This window comes from Rhinopithecus roxellana, chromosome 20, assembly GCF_007565055.1.
Source record: "Rhinopithecus roxellana isolate Shanxi Qingling chromosome 20, ASM756505v1, whole genome shotgun sequence".
NCBI classification, from domain to species: Eukaryota; Metazoa; Chordata; class Mammalia; order Primates; family Cercopithecidae; genus Rhinopithecus; species Rhinopithecus roxellana.
The window spans coordinates 40180093-40199868 of record NC_044568.1 but is presented as its reverse complement, the minus strand read 5'-3'; positions in this window follow the sequence as shown (position 1 = coordinate 40199868).

Genomic DNA, 19776 nt, shown 5'->3' with positions numbered 1-19776 from the left:
CGTTGTTTAAAGGAGCCGGCATTTCCTCCTCTCTCTCTTGCTCCCTCTCTCACTGTATGACACACAGGCTCCCCTTTGCCCTACTCCATGACTGGAAGCTTCCTGAAGCCCTCACCAGAAGCACATGCTGGCACCATGCTTCTTGTACAGCTTGGAGAACCATCAACCAAATTGACCTCTTTGTAAATTACTCAGGCTCATGAACTTTTTTATAGCAACACAAAATTGACTAACACACTGTACAAACAGAAATCAGCCAGGAGAAGTGGGTTCGGTAGGGTATCATATGGTGGTGGAGGGAAACAGCATAAAGAAAAGCCTAGAGGTCATCTACAGGGCTTCTCAACTGCCACCAGTTGATGGATTTCAGCCTCAATTAATTGTGAACAAACATAATAAGTGCCCTTCCCTTTTACAGGACAGGTACAATATCCTAATTTGACATGTATAACCATATTCCATCTTCATCATTCCCTTAATTAATGAATTAATTAATCTATTTAGAGACAGGGTCTCGCTGTGCCACCCAGGCTGGAGTGCAGTGGTGTGATCATGGCTCGCTGCAGCTTTGACCTCCTGGGCTCAAGTGATTCTCCTGCCTCAGCTCCCAAAGTAGGTGGGAACTACAGGCATGCACCACCACTCCCAGCTAAGTTTTTTATTTTTTGCAGAGACAGGGTTTTGCCATGTTTCCCAGGCTGCTCTTGAACTCCTGTGTTCAAGCGATCCACCAACCTTGGCCTCCCAAAGTGTTGGGATTACAGGCGTGAACCATTCCGCCCAGCCTATTTGTTATTATTATTATAATTTTACAGATGTGAAAACTAGGGCCACAGAGAATGTAAACTTCTTGCCCAAGATTTCAGGGGTACTAAGTTGCAGAGTCAGGGTTTGAAACCTACCTAGTCTCTGTTTGTAACCTACTTGAATAATATAAAATACTGTGACTGAGTAAGTGTCCTTTAGTTTTCAGCCAAGGCCACAGAAATCAAACCCAGTTCTTTCTGGCATCAGTGGCCCATTTGCAAGTTTGGTGCAGTGCCTAGGCCATCTGTTGTGAGGCTAACAGACCACGCTTTTCCCATACCTTGTAGGCAGGGTGAAGAGCCCGTAGAGAGAGCTGAAGCTCTTTCCTGAAATCCCTCAAAGACTGTGAAAAATGTCAGAGGACCTGTCGGTCTTCATCAGCAATGACTTTATTATCACACCTTCTGGTGCCTCTTATACCCTTGGTTACTGAAAGAGACCTGAACAATCGGATCAGCACAGCACGCATGTGGTGAAGTAGAGACATCACAATTAGCCAGGGATGCATTCCTTCTCCATTTTCCCAAGCTAGCGCTGTCAGACGTAGGAAATAAAAATACAAGACATTTAGTTAAATTTCAATTTTAGATAAACAATGAACTGTTTGGGGGAGGGGAGTAGGTAACTCCCATGCAATATTTGTGACATATTTATACTTATAAAAAGTATTTGTTGATTTTCTGAAATTCAAATGGAATGGAGCCTCCTGTATTTGGCAGTCTCACCCTAAGCATTAAGAAGGGGAAGAAGAACAAATGTTAAGAATTCAAAGATGCATCAACAATTTCAGCCAAATGCATAGACATTCAGAAAATACCTATTTTGTGGAAATGGTCGTACTCAGGGTTTCATACATAGAATTTCCCTTTCAAAGCAGCTTATAGTCTAGTTGGGCAGCTGAGAGAATGAGAGTTGTGGGGAATGTGACGGGGGGTTCTGTTCCTGTCTGCTTCAGATCTATTTCTTGCCTTGCCTCTGCTGTAATCTGCCAACTATAAGGACCAAATTGTTGCAGGTGCTTTTCAGATCTGAGATCAGCTGGTTTCTGACTGGGCTGTTTCACTGGGGACACTGGTCAGAGATCAGGCTGTGGGAGAGAGTGTTCCTTATACCTCACTGCCTGGGGTAATGTCTTCTCTGTGCCTCTAGCTCCCTCCAGAGGCTTATGATACTTTAGGTGCACAGGTCCCTACCTATGGGACAGCCCAGGAGTGGCTCAGCTTCCCTTTCTTGCACAGCCCCACCCTGATTGCTCCCCCCCAGCTCCTCCTTCACCCATGTAGCTCTCTGTATTAAATTCTCTCTGCTTTAAATATTCTGCTTCAGAGTGGTCTGTATTTTTTCTTTTTTTTTTTTTGTAGTGGTCTCTATTTTACTAGTTGGGTACTGAACAGTAGAGCGCTATAACTGATATGGAAAGAAGAGCTGGGAGGAGCTATCTTCCTTGCCTAGGAGGGAGTGGAGAGTAAGTCTTCCCAAAAGACATGAAGCCTGAATTTAGAGTCCTAACAATAGTTCTTATTTATTCGTTTTAGGATGGTCTGGGGACTGTGCTAAGTGTTCTTGCTGGTTGATTTTATGTAACTTGACTCGGTCACAGGGTGCTCAGATATTTGGTCAAACATGATTCTGGGCGTGTCTGTGAGGGCGTTGCATTTGAATCCGTGGACTCAGGGAAGCAGATTGCCCTCTCACACGTGGGTGGCCTCACCCAATCAGTTGAGGACCGAATAGCATGAAAAAGCTGAGTGAGGAAGTATTCCTTCTGCCTAATTGTCTTTTGGCTGGAAATTTTTTTTCTGCTGTCTTTGGACTAGAACTACACCATCAGGTCTTCTGGTTCTCGAGACTTTGGACTTGGACTAGAACGACATCTTTAGAATTAACTCTGCTAATTCTCTGTAGTGCTGACTGTAGATCTTCAGACTTGTCAGTCTCCATGACTGAAGGAGCCAATTCCTTCAATTCCTTATACTAAATCAGTCTCTCTCATCCTGGCTCTCTCTCTTTCTATACACAATCTCTCTCTCTCTCTCTCTCTCTCTCTCTCTCTCTCTCTCTATATATATATATATATATACACACACACACAAAGAGAGAGAGATATATATACACATATATATGTATATATATGATAGTTCTGACTAATACAGTGTTCTTTATGCCTTAGCATATTTAACCCTTAGACATCATCCTCCAAAGTGATACAAGTAATCCCAATTTACAGATGAGAAAAGTAAGGGCTCAAGAAAGATGAGACACTTGTCCAGAATCAGGCTGTAATGATGTGAACGCAGATTTTCCTGGCTCCAAATGAGATGTTGTAACAACTATTATACAGGGAGGAGTCATGTTTGCTGGGGAAGGCCCATCAGGTAGGGGACTGAATCAACTGAACTTACAGCACGATCAGCTCTCACATTAATAAGAGTTCTCCCTCTTCCCCCCGCCTCCTTCTCACATGCCCTCTTTCCCAGACTGGGTTTAGGGTGTGACTAGGATACTTGTAGTGTAAGAAGATGGGTTGAAGTTCAATCACCGCGGACGTCTATAGTTCACTTTAATTGCCCTGCATTTGGCAATACAAGCATGACTACAGCCCAGAGACACTGAAGTTCCTGTGTCTATTGCAGAAAGAAAATTAACCTGGTTCCCAATGATGTTACTCAAGGGGGCTCAGAATCAAAACTGCTATTTGTGCTTTAACCACTAATATTCACTTTTTTGACACTCAATTTGGAGTGGCTTTTGGAAATAAGTCACATATATTCTTTTATGAACCCAATCATGCATTTAACTTGTTTTCCAAATGTTTATTGAACACCGACTATATATAGATATGTTTTTTTCGAGGTCCATTCTCCATTGATTATTGGTTCATTCATTTAATTGAGTACTCACAGTCTTCAAAATGTTATTCTATAAGGCAATCACCTATTAACATGAGTTAAGTATGTAATCGATAATAATGCAAATTATAAGGTACATATACAAAATATAACAATGGTGTTGTCAGTTATACCACTAACCAAATCCAGAAGACATTGTTCCAAACATTAAAATCAATAACATGTATATAGCTAGTTCTATCCTTGGATCTCCCCCAAAATAGTTAAATAATTCACACAAAAACTCTAAACATTTTAAAAATAGATTTTCTATATCTGTATTGCAGTTATATTAATGTTTACCTTTTCCAGTAATTTAAAATAAATACATATTTATTATGGAAAAACTAAAAATAAGTTTGAGATTGGTATCTAGATTTTATATAGTACACCAGATTTACACATCAGCAGTTCATCAGAGAAATTTTTTTTGAAGTTCCGATACCAATTTTTTATTATACTTTAAATTCTGGGATACATGTGCAGAACGTGCAGGTTTGTTACATAGATATACACATTCCATGGTGGTTTGCTGCACCCATCAAGCCATCATCTATATTAGGTATTTCTCCCAATGCCATCCCTCCCCTAGCCTCCCACCCCCTGACAGTCCCCAGTGTGTGATGTTCCCCTCCCTATGTCCATGTGTTCTCATTGTTCAACTCCCACTTATCACTGAGAACATGCGGAAACACTGACTATATTTAAAATCATGCATATATTGTAGTTTTCCATTGAGTCAGGATATTTGAGACACGAAAATTCTAGAATCCAGACCTCGCCATGGTACATTCAAGCCCATGGCTTTGACATTCTCCCAATACCCTTTGGTCACCTGATTAAATAGGTGAGGTACTAAAGTTTGATCAGACATTAAAAGATTAAAAGGCTTTTTTAAGGCCTTATCAAAGATTTAGTATGTCTTTCTAAATGAACTAGGAAGCCACCCTTTGAAGCATCTGCTCAGAGATGGAGTGTTACCTGTTAAGCAGTAGAAGGAAGTGGCAATGCAAAGATTTAAAAAAATGTAAGGTCCACTTTGGGAGCTTGAGATGGGAGGATCACTTGAGCCCATGAGTTTGAGAACAGCCTGGGCAACATAGGGAGACCTTGTCTCTCTACATAAAATTTAGAAATTACCTAGGCATGGTGGCATATGCCCAAGTTCCATGCTACTTGGGAGGCTGAGGTTGGAAGATCACTTGAACCCAGGAGGTCAAGGCTGCAGTGAACCATGATCACGTCACTGTACCGCAGTCTGGGTGACAGAGCAAGACCCTGTCTCAAAAACCAAAACCAAAAACAAAAAGACCAAACAAACTAAGGTCCAAGGGAAATAAAAATGTAGCAATAGCAGATTTTGGATAGTCAAGAAGCATAGACAGCCTCAGCCTCCCAAAGTGCTGCGATTACGGGCATGAGCCACTGCGCCTGGCCTGGGGAAGAACTTTAAAAAGACACAAGAGGGAGCAGGGAGACTGGTCAATTGGCTGCTGTACTGATTGAGGTAAGAGGTGATTAGGATCCAAATAACACAGGGGCAAAGATGCAGAGACCCATAATAAGGCATCTCTTATTTGATAGTACATAAAATCCGCAGTTTAAGTCAGTGAGTTGCCAGTCCTTGAAAAATGGGGTTCCGGTCCTACCAATGGTGCCGGTATTCCACTTTCCAAGCCCAGCCTGATGCTGACTTAATATTTCCCAATTTTTGTGTAAACGCTTGCTACTCCAAGTGTGGTCTGCAGAACAGCAACATTGACATGATGTTTAACTTGTGAGCTGATCAACATCAGACCAACTTACCAGAAATGCATGCTCTTCGGTCCCATTCCAGACCTACTGAATCAGAATCTGAATCCTCAGCTGAATCATATGCACATTAAAGCTTGAAAAGCCCTGGAAAAGCCACTCAGATTAACTCAGGCATCTTTACTTATTATTGTTTGCAGCTTGTTGGCAATCAACAAATAAAAACAACCTCATCTCAGAAATACATAACTCTTTAGAAGAATCAGATCAATTGCAAAACAGTTAAAAGTGGTAAAAGCCCTCAAAATGTTGATTATGAAATATGGGTAATGTAAGTAGCAGAACAAACTGCATGGCTCTGTAATGATCAGTTCTACTGAGAAAAGAGCAGCTGTTTTTTTTTTTATGTCTTATTTTTATTTTCAAGTTGTCCAGTTTTATTTATTTTCTGGTGTATGCACCATCAACAATCAGCTGCAAGAACGTTCCCCTGAAGAGTGCTTTCTGTCAGGCTAGGAGTGGTGGCCCACACCTCTAATTCCAGCATTTTGGGAGGCTAAGGCAGGCAGATCACATGAGGTCAGAAGTTCGAGACCAGCCTGGCCAACATGGTGAAATACCATCTCTACTAAAAATACAAAAATTAGCTAGGCATGGTGGTGGGCACCTGTAGTCCCAGCTACTCTGGAGGCCAAGGCAGTGGAGTTGTTTGAGCCCGGGAGCAGAGGTTGCAGTGAGCCAAGACCACGCTACTGCACTCCAGCCAGGGTGACAGAGCGAGACTCCATCTCAAAAAAGAGTGCTTTCTTTCATCACCATGTTTCCTTAAGATCCAAATTAGCATGGTGATGCTAGAGCTGGTGGTCACATATTGTGATTTCTAAGTGAAGAGCTGTCACGCATAAATTTCTTGCCTTCCTAAAAGCTTTATTGTTGGGTTTAAGCATCTTGTTTGTCAATACATGGATAATGTGTTTGCTGCTATTTAGTTCTTTAATTGTGAGTAATTTCCCACTGTGGAATAACTAATTGGACCAATGCTTAAATTAATCAAAGGGTACCATTTTTGATCAAAAGTTGCTGGCGATAGTAACCAAGACAGTGCAGCATTGATACAAGGTTAATAAGCTTTTTTTTTTTTTTTAAATAGAGAAAATTAGAGTGCCTATAAAAAACTCATTTACATATGACCAATTGATTTACCAAAAGGTCCTACTGTGATAAATGGCCCTGAATTAGTTAGATATATAGATCTGTTAGATCTTAGATATCAATCAATGAGCTCAATTAGACAGAGATTAAATACATAGAATAAGAAGGAAGATAGTCCCTGAGTCCAAGAAAAATTTTAGAGATTCTGGAAGAAAGGGCACTTACAATAATGTTTTGTTTACTTTAAAAAAGAAGTACTTTAATACTTTAGTGCTAAAGTTCTAAAGAAGAACTACTAAAGTACTAAGCTGAACAGCATGTTGGAGTTTAGTCCTAAACTTGCCATTCTTCCTGTTTTCACTTTGTATTTTTCACTTACTGTTCTCAAATTGCTAAATCAATCTATGTAGCTCTACCTCTGTCGTGTTTCAGCTCAGATTTTAAGTTTTGTTGTCCAATTATTCACTCTGGATCTTCCATATTGTGCTTGCAAATAGCTCCTGAAGCACATATTTTCCTTCTTGTTTTAACGTTGCTACACATCACCCTATCTAGCCTGTATGGGACACCCAACGTTCTGACTAATCTTTCACATATACGAGCTTAATGTTAGGTCTCTTAGGATTGAGAGATACTCTGCACTGAAAGTTCAGCTGGAGCTTCAGAGTGTGAGAGTAGATGATTGTAGTGGAAATCTGTTGTAATTTTGTAGGAAATCTTGCAGAATGAAACTTTCTGACTCTTTATGTACGTGGCAGACTGTATTATCCTAAATTTATTCTTTTTTCTAGGAACAAGACTTCTCACCCCTATCCATTGCCATGATGGTTTCTTTCAGTGGGAGAAGTGTTATTTAATATTTCCCTACTCCATTCTTAGGCTTTTTCCTATAACTTGCTTTGGTCAATATAATGTAAGTAGAAGTAGCATATACCATACCAGGCTGAAGCTTCAAGTCATTTACAAGCAAAAAAAAAAAAAAAAAAAAAAAAAAAAAAAAAAAACAAAAACAAAAAACAAAAAAAACCCAAAATAATCTCTTGCTCTTTATTCTCTATCTTGAATGTGGCATGTCCCAAATAGAGATGTTCCTTCAGCCTAGATCCCAGAATGGAGAAGAGACATGGGCAGAAACAGAGCCATAGTCTATCCACAACTGATATCACAGATTTCACAAATGAGAAACATTTGTTGTTGTGAGCTTTGATTTTCAGGTCTTTTTTATTGCTGGATAATCAAGCAAAATCTGACTAATACAGGGCACTTTGAGTGAGGCTCATCCCAACACCAGGTATGGGAGTCAACATACAACTCAATCTAGGTTAGCTAAGCATTGCAACTCTCTGCACACAACGACTTGCTTGGGAAATGGAAAATGGAACTTAAATCAGGTTGGTGGGATTTAATATTGGAACTTCTGTTGGTGTTATTTAAAATAGCCACTTGTTTTTATTCAAGAGTTACTGAACTGAAAAGATTAAACACAGAAATTACAGAGAACACCAAGAAGGGCAGCCTGTCTGAGTGAGAGGTTTACACAATAGAATTTAGAATCAATAGGTGAGTAAGCATGTCAAATTCCTGATGACATGATTATTAAAAAGTCCATCTAAAGTCTCTCCCAGAGCTTTTCACAGCAACTAAGTATCCTGACCAATAACATAAGAAATGCGTGTGTAATAAAATTTGGTTATTTGAGGTACAAATTGTCAAATCGTAACTACTAGATGTGTGTGGATAATGTATTTTTTTTTTTCCTAAAAGAAACTAGGACAAAGAGTTTGTATAGATAATACCAAATTCTGATTGTCATGATAATCTGATTATTGAAGTTTATTTTTCCTTGGTATTTAAAAATAGTATAATGCAGAAGGTGTATAATAAGAGACAGGAAAAATATATACATGTTATTATTTGGATTAGACTTATGTTGAAACTTACTCAGCAGCATAAAGATAAATAATTTAAAGGTGGAATATGGCCGTGTTCAAAGTTGATCAAGGGAGTCAACCCACATTTACACAAATACACTGAGAATAAGGTATTACCAATATTGAGGATTTCTTTTTACTAGTATATATTCAGCTGTAATAGTAACACGAATTATATAGTAAACTCTTTTTGAAAATTTCAAAACCATTTAAAAAATATTTCAAAACAAATACCACACATTTTGTTGATGAACGGCCTTAAACCAGTTCTATGAATAATTAGGCAAAAGTATTTTTCTTTCAGTAATATATAGGCAATTTAAAGTATAGTAGATGAAGGAAGATGAAAAAAGTTAAAAATTTAAGTAACTTTCTATGTTGCCTTAATCTCCTCTTCTGATTCAATTAATTCTGGCCTAAATACTCTAGTTTTATTTTTTAAGCATGCACATTCCTGCAACCACAAATAGTTTGGTCTCAATTAATGTAATAGTCATGACCCACTTTGACTGGGATATCAAGATATCAGGGGGAAGGAAGGTTTCTAAACTTTAATAATCCAGATAATTGCTTCAGCTCTCTTACTTTGCTGATGAATCTAGCCATAATTAACCAATTAAATCACATCAGTATTTCACTTTTTCCCTAACCATAGAATTTAGAGAGATGAAAGAGGGAGAAAGACTAGAGAATCTATCTAAACATGAATGTCATTCCATTATAGAACCTTATTAAATGCATTTAAATGTTTTAATTTCTAGCACTCTGTTGTTCATAATGAACTCTGCAGGGATTGAAAATGAATTTTTTATTCTGAGATTTTCGTCCCTTTTGAATTTCAGAGAGCATTCCTCTTGAATTTCCAGTAGATAAAATAAAGCGTATTTTAATATCACATCAAGCCAGTCCCCTGGGGAGACAACTGTCAAAAATTCATAGTGTCTTTAAATCACTTTAATTACATTTTGCTGAAAGTAACATAATATGTAAGAAACTGTTTGTTTAACTTTGTTGATGCCATAGTGTTTTTCCTATAGTTAAGCTATATGCTGTCCAAGTAAAATTGAGTCGTTCAATTAGGCTAAGTTTCAGGGTGAATGGAGATATACAGTAAGAGATGGATTTAAAAAGGAAGATTCAGACCGGAATATAAAGCTCTTTGAAGGCTATGTGAAAAGTTTAAAATTCAGGGACAAATATCATATCTAAAAACAAAATAACTAAAATTAATGCAATTCTTACTAGTGCCCGATACATATTACGCACTTTACATATCTTACCTCCGTTAATGTTCACAATAGTTCTTTTAGATAGTTACTGTTACTATAATTGTCATAGCTATAGAAACTGAGGTTTAGAGAGTGTAAGGTCACACAAGGAATAAATGTAATTCATAGAGTCAGATATCAGTTCTTTCTATACTTTGTAAATGATTAAACTTGAATTTGTACTAAGACATTCTATAGTCCATACTTCCTGGAGAAAGGGAATGAGAAGAGCTTGTCTATTTGCATTCTAAAATTAGTGATGGCAGTCATACAGTTGGATAAGGGGGAAAAAAGAATAATTAGTTGAGTGTCAGGATTCTGAAGAACCAGTTGGCTGAGTCTCACCTGAGACCAATTCTAGGATGGATTTGTGTCTAGGGAGATGTGAAGGCCTGTGAAAGGAGGAAGAACTACCATAACTAAACCTAATGGAACCCCACCCATCACCATGTCATCCAGGAATGGAAGCAACACAGCCAGTAAATGTCCCATTGATGTAGGCCTCACCTCCTTTGCCTTTCAGAATTCCACATTGTCATCATCTGAAAGGACATTTACCACTTCTACTCTTCCAAACCCTATTTATCAATCTGCCAGTCCATTCCCAATGTCATCCCAGAAACTCATAGGTTACACTCCTCTGAAAACTTTGATGCTTTTCCTGCATCTATTGAGATGATCACTTGATTTATGTTTGTTTGTTTAATATGGCATATTACATTATTGAGATTTGAATGTCAAATCAACCTTATATTTCTGGATAAGCCCAACATGGCCTAATGTATAATCATTTTTATATGTTTTTGAATTCAGTTTGTGACTGTTAAGTATTTTGTGGTTATATTCATAGGGAATATGGATTTTCTTTTGATGTCATTGTTTGGCTTTAGAGAAAGCTAATATTATTTTCAAAGAATGAATTGGAAATGTCGCCTTTCTCTCTATTTTCTGAAAGAATTTTTAAAGGATTGATATTTTCTTCCTTGAATAGTTGATAGACTTCACCAGTGAAACCTTCTGTGTAGGAAGATTTTAAATGACTAATTCAATTTATGTACATGTTACTGTCCTACTCGAATTGTCAGTTTCTTCTTTAGACAGTTTTGGTAATCTCAGTTTTTTAAGAAATCTGTTCATACCATCTAAGTCGTCTAAGTTGTTGTCATAAAGTTGTCGATAGTAGTCCCTCATAAATTTATAATTTCTGTGGGGTCAACAATGATATTCTTTTTTTATTCCTAATTTGGCAATGTGAGTCTTCCCTCCTATTTGTTTGGTCAATTTAAGTAAGAGCATGTCAGTTGATCTTTTAAAAAGCAATTTTTGTTTTTACTTTTTTCTGTTGTTTTTCAGTATTTCATTAGTTTTCACTGATATTTATTATATTTACTATTTCTTTCTTTCTTTTTTTCTTTTTTTTGAGATGGAGTCTCGCTCTGTCACCCAGGCTGCCAGGCTGGAGTGCAGTGGTGTGATCTTGGCTCACTGCAAGCTCTGCCTCCCTGGTTCACGCCATTCTCCTGCCTCAGTCTCCCGAGTAGCTGGGACTACAGGCGCCCGCTACCATGCCTGGCTAATTTTTTGTATTTTTAGTAGAGACAGGGTTTCACCAGGTTAGCCAGGATGGTCTCGATCTCCTGACCTTGTGAGGAGAAGTTTATTTACAGGTATGAGCCACTGTGCCTGGCTGATATTTATTATTTCTTTTATTTGCTTGCGTTGGATTTAGTTGGCTTCTGTTCTTATTTCTTTTTTCTTATCTTTTTGAGATGGAGTCTCGCTCTGTTCCTCAGGCTGGAGTGCAATTTCATGATCTTGGCTTACCGCAACCTCTGAGGTTCAAGTGATTCTCCAATCTCATCCTTCTGAGTAGCTGGGATTACAGGCGCCTGCCACCATGCCTGGCTAATTTTTTTGTATTTTTAGTAGAGACGAGGTTTCACCATGTTGGTCAGGGTGGTTTCCAACTCCTGACCTCAAGTGATCTGCCCGCCTCGGCCTCCCAAAGTACTAAGATACAGGCGTGAGTCACCGCGCCCAGCCACTTCTATTTTTTTTTTTTTTTCTTTTTTTTTTTTTTTTTTGAGACGGAGTCTCGCTCTGTCGCCCGGGCTGGAGTGCAGTGGCCGGATCTCAGCTCACTGCAAGCTCCGCCTCCCGGGTTTACGCCATTCTCCTGCCTCAGCCTCCCGAGTAGCTGGGACTACAGGCGCCCGCCACCTCACCCGGCTAGTTTTTTGTATTTTTTAGTAGAGACGGGGTTTCACCATGTTAGCCAGGATGGTCTCGATCTCCTGACCTGGTGATCCGCCCGCCTCGGCCTCCCAAAGCGCTGGGATTACAGGCTTGAGCCACCGTGCCCGGCCGCCACTTCTATTTTTAAACTTCTCTTCCTAGGTTAGCCTCTATGTGTGCAGAGTGACTAGTCAAAACATTGGTTGGAGGTTGTGTTCAAATGCTTTGAACCAGTAAGGCTTCCACTTTCTGAGGATGGATTTCCAGACTCAGGAATACATTAAAAACTTCAGGCCATATTAAAATCTGGTCAGACTTTTACTTTCTGCTGAGATTTTCTGCATTTCTTTGCATGTCCACATAGCGTCCACTAACCAGCAACGTACATGTGGGTTAAACCCTCTCCCATCTCTGCTGCCCACGTGCCCATCCTTGAATCAATCTGGGTTATGTGACAAACTTCTCAAGCTTATCTCAGATTATTTCCCTAAGTCCATTGATTACTCGAAACAGGACCACAATCTCAGGCTAGCAGGAGCACTATCTCCCTATTTGCTTGCCTCTAAGATCTTCTCTGTAAACTGAAGTTTTTAAACTCCAAATCAAGTGAACCCCTTCTAGCAGCAGAAGCAAAGCTGTGGTTTTTGTGGTTCTGCCTTGCCTAGTTGAACTAGTGCTGTCACAGAGCTGGAGGAGTGTGTGTTGCAGGGTGGGGCGCAGGGCTGGGGGGTGGGGGGCGCGGCGGGGAGGGGGCTGCGCATGGAGCTAATAGGAACAGTCCAGAGCATGAATTCTGACTTGCTTCTTGCCTTTGGTCAAATTACAGATTTCTGAAATGGTTATTTTTGACTGTTTTGTCCAGCTTCATAGTTGCTTTATGTGGAGAGAATTTCTAAACATCCCTGCTCTGTCATACTGGAAGTCTCATCTTATGCATAAACCACAGAGTTGTCTCACCTTGAGGAGAGAGGGTGGGCTATTTGTGTCCCTGTGTTGTCATCATTTATGAACCAGCCTCGTTTCCACACACCATAACTTCCATGAGCAGGAGGCACTTCCTGGAAGAGGGTGACAGACAACACTCAAAACAGCTGGTGCCTAGGTGCAAGACAAGCAAAGAAAAGGATCTGGGTAGATGCGAGAGTTAATTTTAGTTGTCAGCTTGACTGGATTACAGATTACCTGAAAGAATTGGTGAAGAATTAATTCTGGGTGTGTCTGTGAAGGCGTGTCCAGAGGAGATTGGCCCGTGTGTCAGTGGACTGAGTGGGGACAATCTGTCCTCAGTGTGGTAGACATCATCCAATCAGCCAAATAGAACAGAAAAGGCCTGAACAGAACAGAAAGACCATTTCCTCTCTCTCGGAGCTGGGATACATACACTCTTCTCCTGTCCTCAGTCATCAGAACTCCAGGCTCTCTGGCTTTTGGACTCCAGAATTGTACCAGTGGCCCACTGGGTTCTCAGGCCTTCCCCCTCAGACTGAGAGTTACACTACCAGCTTCCCTTGTCCTGAGGCCTTTGGGCTTGGATTGAGCTATGTTACAAGCATCTCTGGGTCTCCAGCTAACAGGCACCCTGTCGTGGAACTTCTCAGCCTCCATGACGTTATGAGCCAATTTCCCTAATAATGCCCTTCTCAAATATCTATATCTATATCATCCATATCTGTATCTTATCTGTAGTTATAGTCTTGTGGCTTATCTGTAAACCAAAAGACTGTATCTGTCTATAGTCTCTCTCCGAAGAACCCTGACAAATATAGTGGGCTATCATTTATGCTTACTGTATTAGTCTGTTCTCATGCTGCTAATAAAGACATACCTGAGACTGAATAATTTGTAAAGGAAAGAGGTTTAATTAACTCACAGTTATACATAGCTGGGGAAGCCTCACAATCATGGTAGAAGAGTAAGGGACGTCTTACATGGCAGCAGGCAAGAGAGCATGTGCAGGGGAACTCCCCTGTATGAAACCATCAGATCTCATGAGACTTATTCACTATCACAATAACAGCATGGGAAAGACCACCCATGTGGTTCAATTACCTCCCACCAGATTCTTCCCACAACACATGAGAATTGTGGGAGCCACAATTCAAGATGAGATTTGGGTGGGGACACAGCCAAACCATATCACCTACTGTATCACTTGAATACTATTCCTTGCCCCAGTTCTCACACTTGAAAAATTGATACGATGCCACTTTATTTGGTTTTCTCCTGTACATATTGAGAGGAAGAATTGTTTCAAGAATCATTCATATGAAGAAAGTAATTGTCATGCTTTTTGTTGTCGTTGTTGCCATGACATTTATTTTAGCGATTTCATGGGCACTGAGTGGGCAAAGTGTCCTAGTGTCAGAAAGTAGTACAATAATTATTACAGAAAGATAGCTCAAAAGACCAGGGATGTAAGGCAGCAGAATATTGTGTTTTTCTTTCCTCTCGCTAGTCCTCTCTTTTTCTTTCTTCCTCTCATTCTTTATCCTTTTTTTCCTTTTATAAAATGACTCCAAACCAAGATTCTCTTCTTTCTTGAGCTAAATCTTGAATAAATATTAACAATGTAAGAAGATATACTGTGATGAGCACCTGGTTTGAATGATCAGGATTAGAATATGGTCTTTTTCAGGTCATTTCTTAGTTATATGACCTACGCCACTCCCCTTCATTTTTGATGAAATGTGAGTCAATTTTATGTTGTGAAAAAGAAAAATGAAAAACAGAGGTGAGGATGTATCCCTTATATTATTTAGGACTCTACAGATGTTTCTGTTTAGTATCAGGCCTATGTTAGAGCCAGGACTTAAACACTTTTCTTTCATGTCAGCCCAGTCATCCTCTCACTATTCTAGCCTTCGTTATAAAAGTGGGCCCTCTGGCCGGGCGCGGTGACTCACACCTGTAATCCCAGCACTTTGGGCGGCCGAGGTGGGCGGATCACGAGGTCAGGATATTGAGACCATCCTGACTAACATGGTGAAGCCCTGTCTCTACTAAAAATACAAAAAATTAGCCAGGCGTGGTGGCGGGCGCCTGTAGTCCCAGTTGCTCGGGAGACTGAGGCAGGAGAATGGTGTGAACCTGGGAGGTGGAACTTGCAGTGAGCTGAGATCATGTCACTGCACTCCAGCCTGGGCGACAGAACGAGACTCCATCTCAAAAAAATAAATGAATAAAATAAAATAAAAATGAATAAATAAAAGTGGGCCCTTCGCTTAGTGGTGTTTTTTTTTTTTAATTAGTTGGTACAGTTTACATAGTTTATTTATTTATTTATTTTGAAGTGGATTTTTTGCTCTGTTGCCCAGGCTGGAGTGCAGTGGCATGATCTCAGCTCACTGCAGTCTCTACCTCCTGAGTTCAAGCGATTCTCCTGCCTCAGCCTCCCAAGTGGCTGGGGTTACAGGTGCCCACCACCACATGTGGCTAATTTTTATATTTTTAGTAGAGAAGAGGTTTCACCATGTTGGCCAGGCTGGTCTCGAACTCTTGACCTCAGGTGATCCACCTGTCTCAGCCTCCCAAAATGCTAGGATCACAGGTGTAAGACCCTGCACCCAGCCAGAGTTTAGGTAGTTTAGATATGCCTGGTAGTCTCACAGTTTCCCTCAAGAAGGAAGGAAAAAGTGAAGGACAGGGTGTCACTTTTTCACCTAGACATGTTCATGGCTCACTGCAACCTTGAACTCCTGAGCTCAAGTCATCCTCCTGTCTCAGCTTCTCTAGTAGCTAGGACTACTGGTGTACACCACTACACCTGGCTAATTACAAACAATTATTTTATAGAGACAAGGTCTTGCTATGTTGCCCAGGTGGCCTTGAACTCCTGGCTTCAAGTAATCCTCCCTCCTCAGCCTCCTGAAGCACTGAGATTACAGGTGTGAGTCACTGCACCCGGTCAAGTCATTGATATCTTTACCTCATCAACAACTGGATTGATGTCTTCAGTTTGTATGTTTTATGCATTCAATTTACATTTAAGATCATGTTTAATCAAATGGTGATACAACAAATAAAATGTGAACACTACTGTCTTAGTTGAAAGCTGGCTTTTCAGGGCTCTTGATAGCCCAGAGACACTACACGCTATCTTGTAGAGATTTGGAGTCAGCCCCTTTCTGCTCATGACTGGGCACAAACCATAATAAGTAAGCCAGGGAATGGTGGACACCATTGTTTTTAGGAACAACCTGAAAAGAAGCAGATTGCTGATTGACTAACCTGGTGCCATCTTTCTCATTGGCCTTAACTTCAATTCATTCTTCTGTTCAATGTGGTCAGACAATCTCAAGAATGGCAAAACTGACTATATTTTCATGTAAGTAAATCCTACCTGGGAAGCCTAAATGGTACCATGGTACAAATACCTACTATAATAACTCTCCAGGATATTGGACATTTCTACCTGTTGATGCTGTCTAGCACACATCATTTTATTGTATCTTTACAATAGCATTTATTCTTCTACCTTTGGCTTGGAAACAGTTCTACCATCCAAAGGAAAATAAAAGCCATCCTTCTTCATAATTCATTCAGCAAGTGTCATTCCTCTATTAGCAGAGCACTTACTCATCGGGGAAGAGAAGTAAGAATAATTGCAAGTGTTATCTAGGGCTAGAGATACGTATCTATAGATTTCCAGCATTACAGACCTAAGAACTGCAGGCTGTGCCCTAACGTGTTTATTCTTCATATACCGTTTAAATTTCACACCTTTTCTGTCTGTTTCTTGCTTGGACCAGGCAAACAGGATAGTAGTATATTTAGCCAAACCATGTCAGTTCAAATAAAGAATTCAGAGTCATGTGGGAAATATATATACATGAGTAATTCTTTGAAAGCTCTTACTCTCCCACTAAAATGTCTTTCCCAAATATCCATTCAATTTATTCTTCAATTTCCACAGCTTCCTCTCCAATGTGATACGAAAGCCATTGGTACTGACAGAATACTAAAATCAAGCAAATAACAGCCACCCACCATTTTCTCCATCACTTCGCTGGTTAAATGGCTATATATTTCTATCTCTTACATCCTAGGATGTAACTAAATAAACATTTTAAACTGGCAGTTTTAAATTTTACAGGATAAAAGCCTGACGTAGGTTCAGGTTTGTAGAGGGGAAAAATCAAATGTGCAAGAATACTGTTTACAAATTTCTGAAACAAGGCTTGTCAGCAGGATGAAGCTGCTAATACAAGCCATTTTGGACTGAATAGTTTATATCTGTTTATAAGAACTTGGATTTGTCTCCTGTTAAAATGTCACATGGATAAAGGCATAAATTCTAACAGCTGTGACAGGATTATCATTGCTAAGAAACTCCGATATGGTGGATTTCTGTGTCAGAGGCATCTACTTCACTGTCTTTCACTCAGAATAATCCAAATATTCCCTTCCATCCTCAACAAAACTAACAATAAGACACAGATAAAGGCCCACAATTCTGACATCTCATCCCCTAAGTTTGTTGTTAACTGAGACGATTGGCACCAAATGTCTAACATTTCCCTGAAGAAGTTAACGGGAAAACTCACAATGAGGTCCCTTATTATTTTCTCAATGCAGCTATTCCATAAGCTGGGTGGAATTAATGACAAACTTCAGCAGGAATACACCAACAATTGTGATTTATTTTTAGTGTAACATAGAAAAATAGACAAAGAGAAGTGTTGGGTAGTCAATAGAAATAAACATGTGGAGAGTAAGTGAGAAAAATGACCCAAGACATCCTAAGAAAATAATACGAGATGATACTGAGTTGGAAACCTATTTATTGCTGGTAAATGTCATGAGAAATTGTATCCAGCTGAGACTTATACTTCATTCATATGCTTATCCATTCGTTTGTTCGTTTTATCAATATATGCAAGGCACTGGAATTAACATTGATAATGAAAAAATAAATAAGCCATGTGCTCTACCTTCCACACATCATATTTTATTGAAAAATATATGCACAACTAACACTACGAGAAGTGTCATAGTGGAGATGAGTTTAAGAAAATGTGGTTAAAAGAGGGAGAATGGGCCACACCTGGTGGCTCACGCTTGTAATTCCAGTACTTTGGGAGGATGAGGTGGGAGGATCACTTGAGCCCAGGAGTTCAAGACCAGCTCGGAAAACATAGTAAGACCCCATCTATACAAAAAATACTAAAATTAGCAGGGTGTGGTGGCACATGCCTGTAGTCCCAGCTGCTTAGGAGGCTGAGCTGGAATCACTTGAGCCTGGGAGTTTGAGGCTGCAGTGAGCCAAGATTGTGCCATTGCACTCTAACCTGGGCTACAGAGCCAAACACTGTTTAAAAACGTATAAATAAAGAGGGAGAGTACCTATGAGGGTCTAAGAATAAATCAAAGGGAAGATAACTGAGCCACATTTTGCAAAATGGGCAGGAATTTACTGGGTGGATGAAGCAGAGACAGTCTTCTAAGGAGATGAAATATCCTGAATAAATGCTTAGAGGCTTTTGAATTCCACAGCGATCCTGGGGATGAAATCTGATTAGTCCAGGTGAGTTCATGTGCCCTTCCCTGAGCCAATCACTGTCTCTGCTTGAATGGTTTCTCTGATTAGCCTGGCCTATAACATGTCATATAAAATCACATTGATGCCCTTTATTTTTTTTCATAGAGATGCAGCTGTGAAGGTTAAATCAGGTAATCCATTGAAAGTAATTGACACAGGGACTGACAAATAGTAAGTACTCCAAATGAAGTTTTTTTTATAGTTGTTATGATGATTTTTTTTTTTTTTTTTTTGGACGGAGTTTTGCTCTTGTCCAGGCTGGAGTGCAGTGGCATGATCTCGGCTTACTGCAACCTCTGCCTCCCAGGTTCAAGCGATTTTCCTGCCTCAGGTTCCTGAGTAGCTGGAATTACAGGCGCCCACCACCTCGCCAGGCTAATTTTTTGTATTTTTAGTACAGACAGGGTTTCACCATGTTGGCCAGGCTGGTCTCAAACTCCTGATCTCAAGTGATCCACCTGCCTTGGCTTCCCAAAGTGCTGGGATTACAGGCATGATCCACCATGCCTGGCCTGTTATGATGATTTTTAATATCATGAATGTTTTAATTAAAAAGAGTGACACACATGCAACTAGCCGCACTGCAGACCCTCACTGAGTGTCTCTTAGAGACCTGAACAGGAACACACTGGAAGAACAGCACTTGAGCAGCCGTCACCACATCCCCCAGGAAGCCTCCCTTGCTACCCTTAGTTCGGACTTAGTGACTCCTTTGTACTCTATACCTAGCTCCATCTGACCCTGTCATATTGTAATTGAAAAATTTATCCCATTGAACAGTGAGTTCCTCAAAGGAAGAAGTGCATCTCATTCATTATTTTATCCCACACACACGGGATATTGTTAGATACTAAATATGTCTGTTCAAAGAACTTATGAATAAGCACGTCAGAGAACACTTCATGGTAGAGATTATACCTGAGCTGGGCCCCAAAGGATGAGAAGGGCTTTTGAAATGCAGAAATGGGAAAAACCACATTAAGGAGACAGAAATGCTCAAAATAAGCTCGGAGATGGAGCAGTGTCCAGTGTGTTTGAAAATGTCAGTTAATGAGATGCAACTGAAGGGAATAGTGAGTGAAGAAGATTGTAGGGCAGATCCCAAAAGACCTTGAATGCTAATGAGATTAGACTTTGTATTCTATGAAATATACAGACCTTGAGAGGTTTTCATGTGGGGATTGATATGGCCAAAATTCTTCATA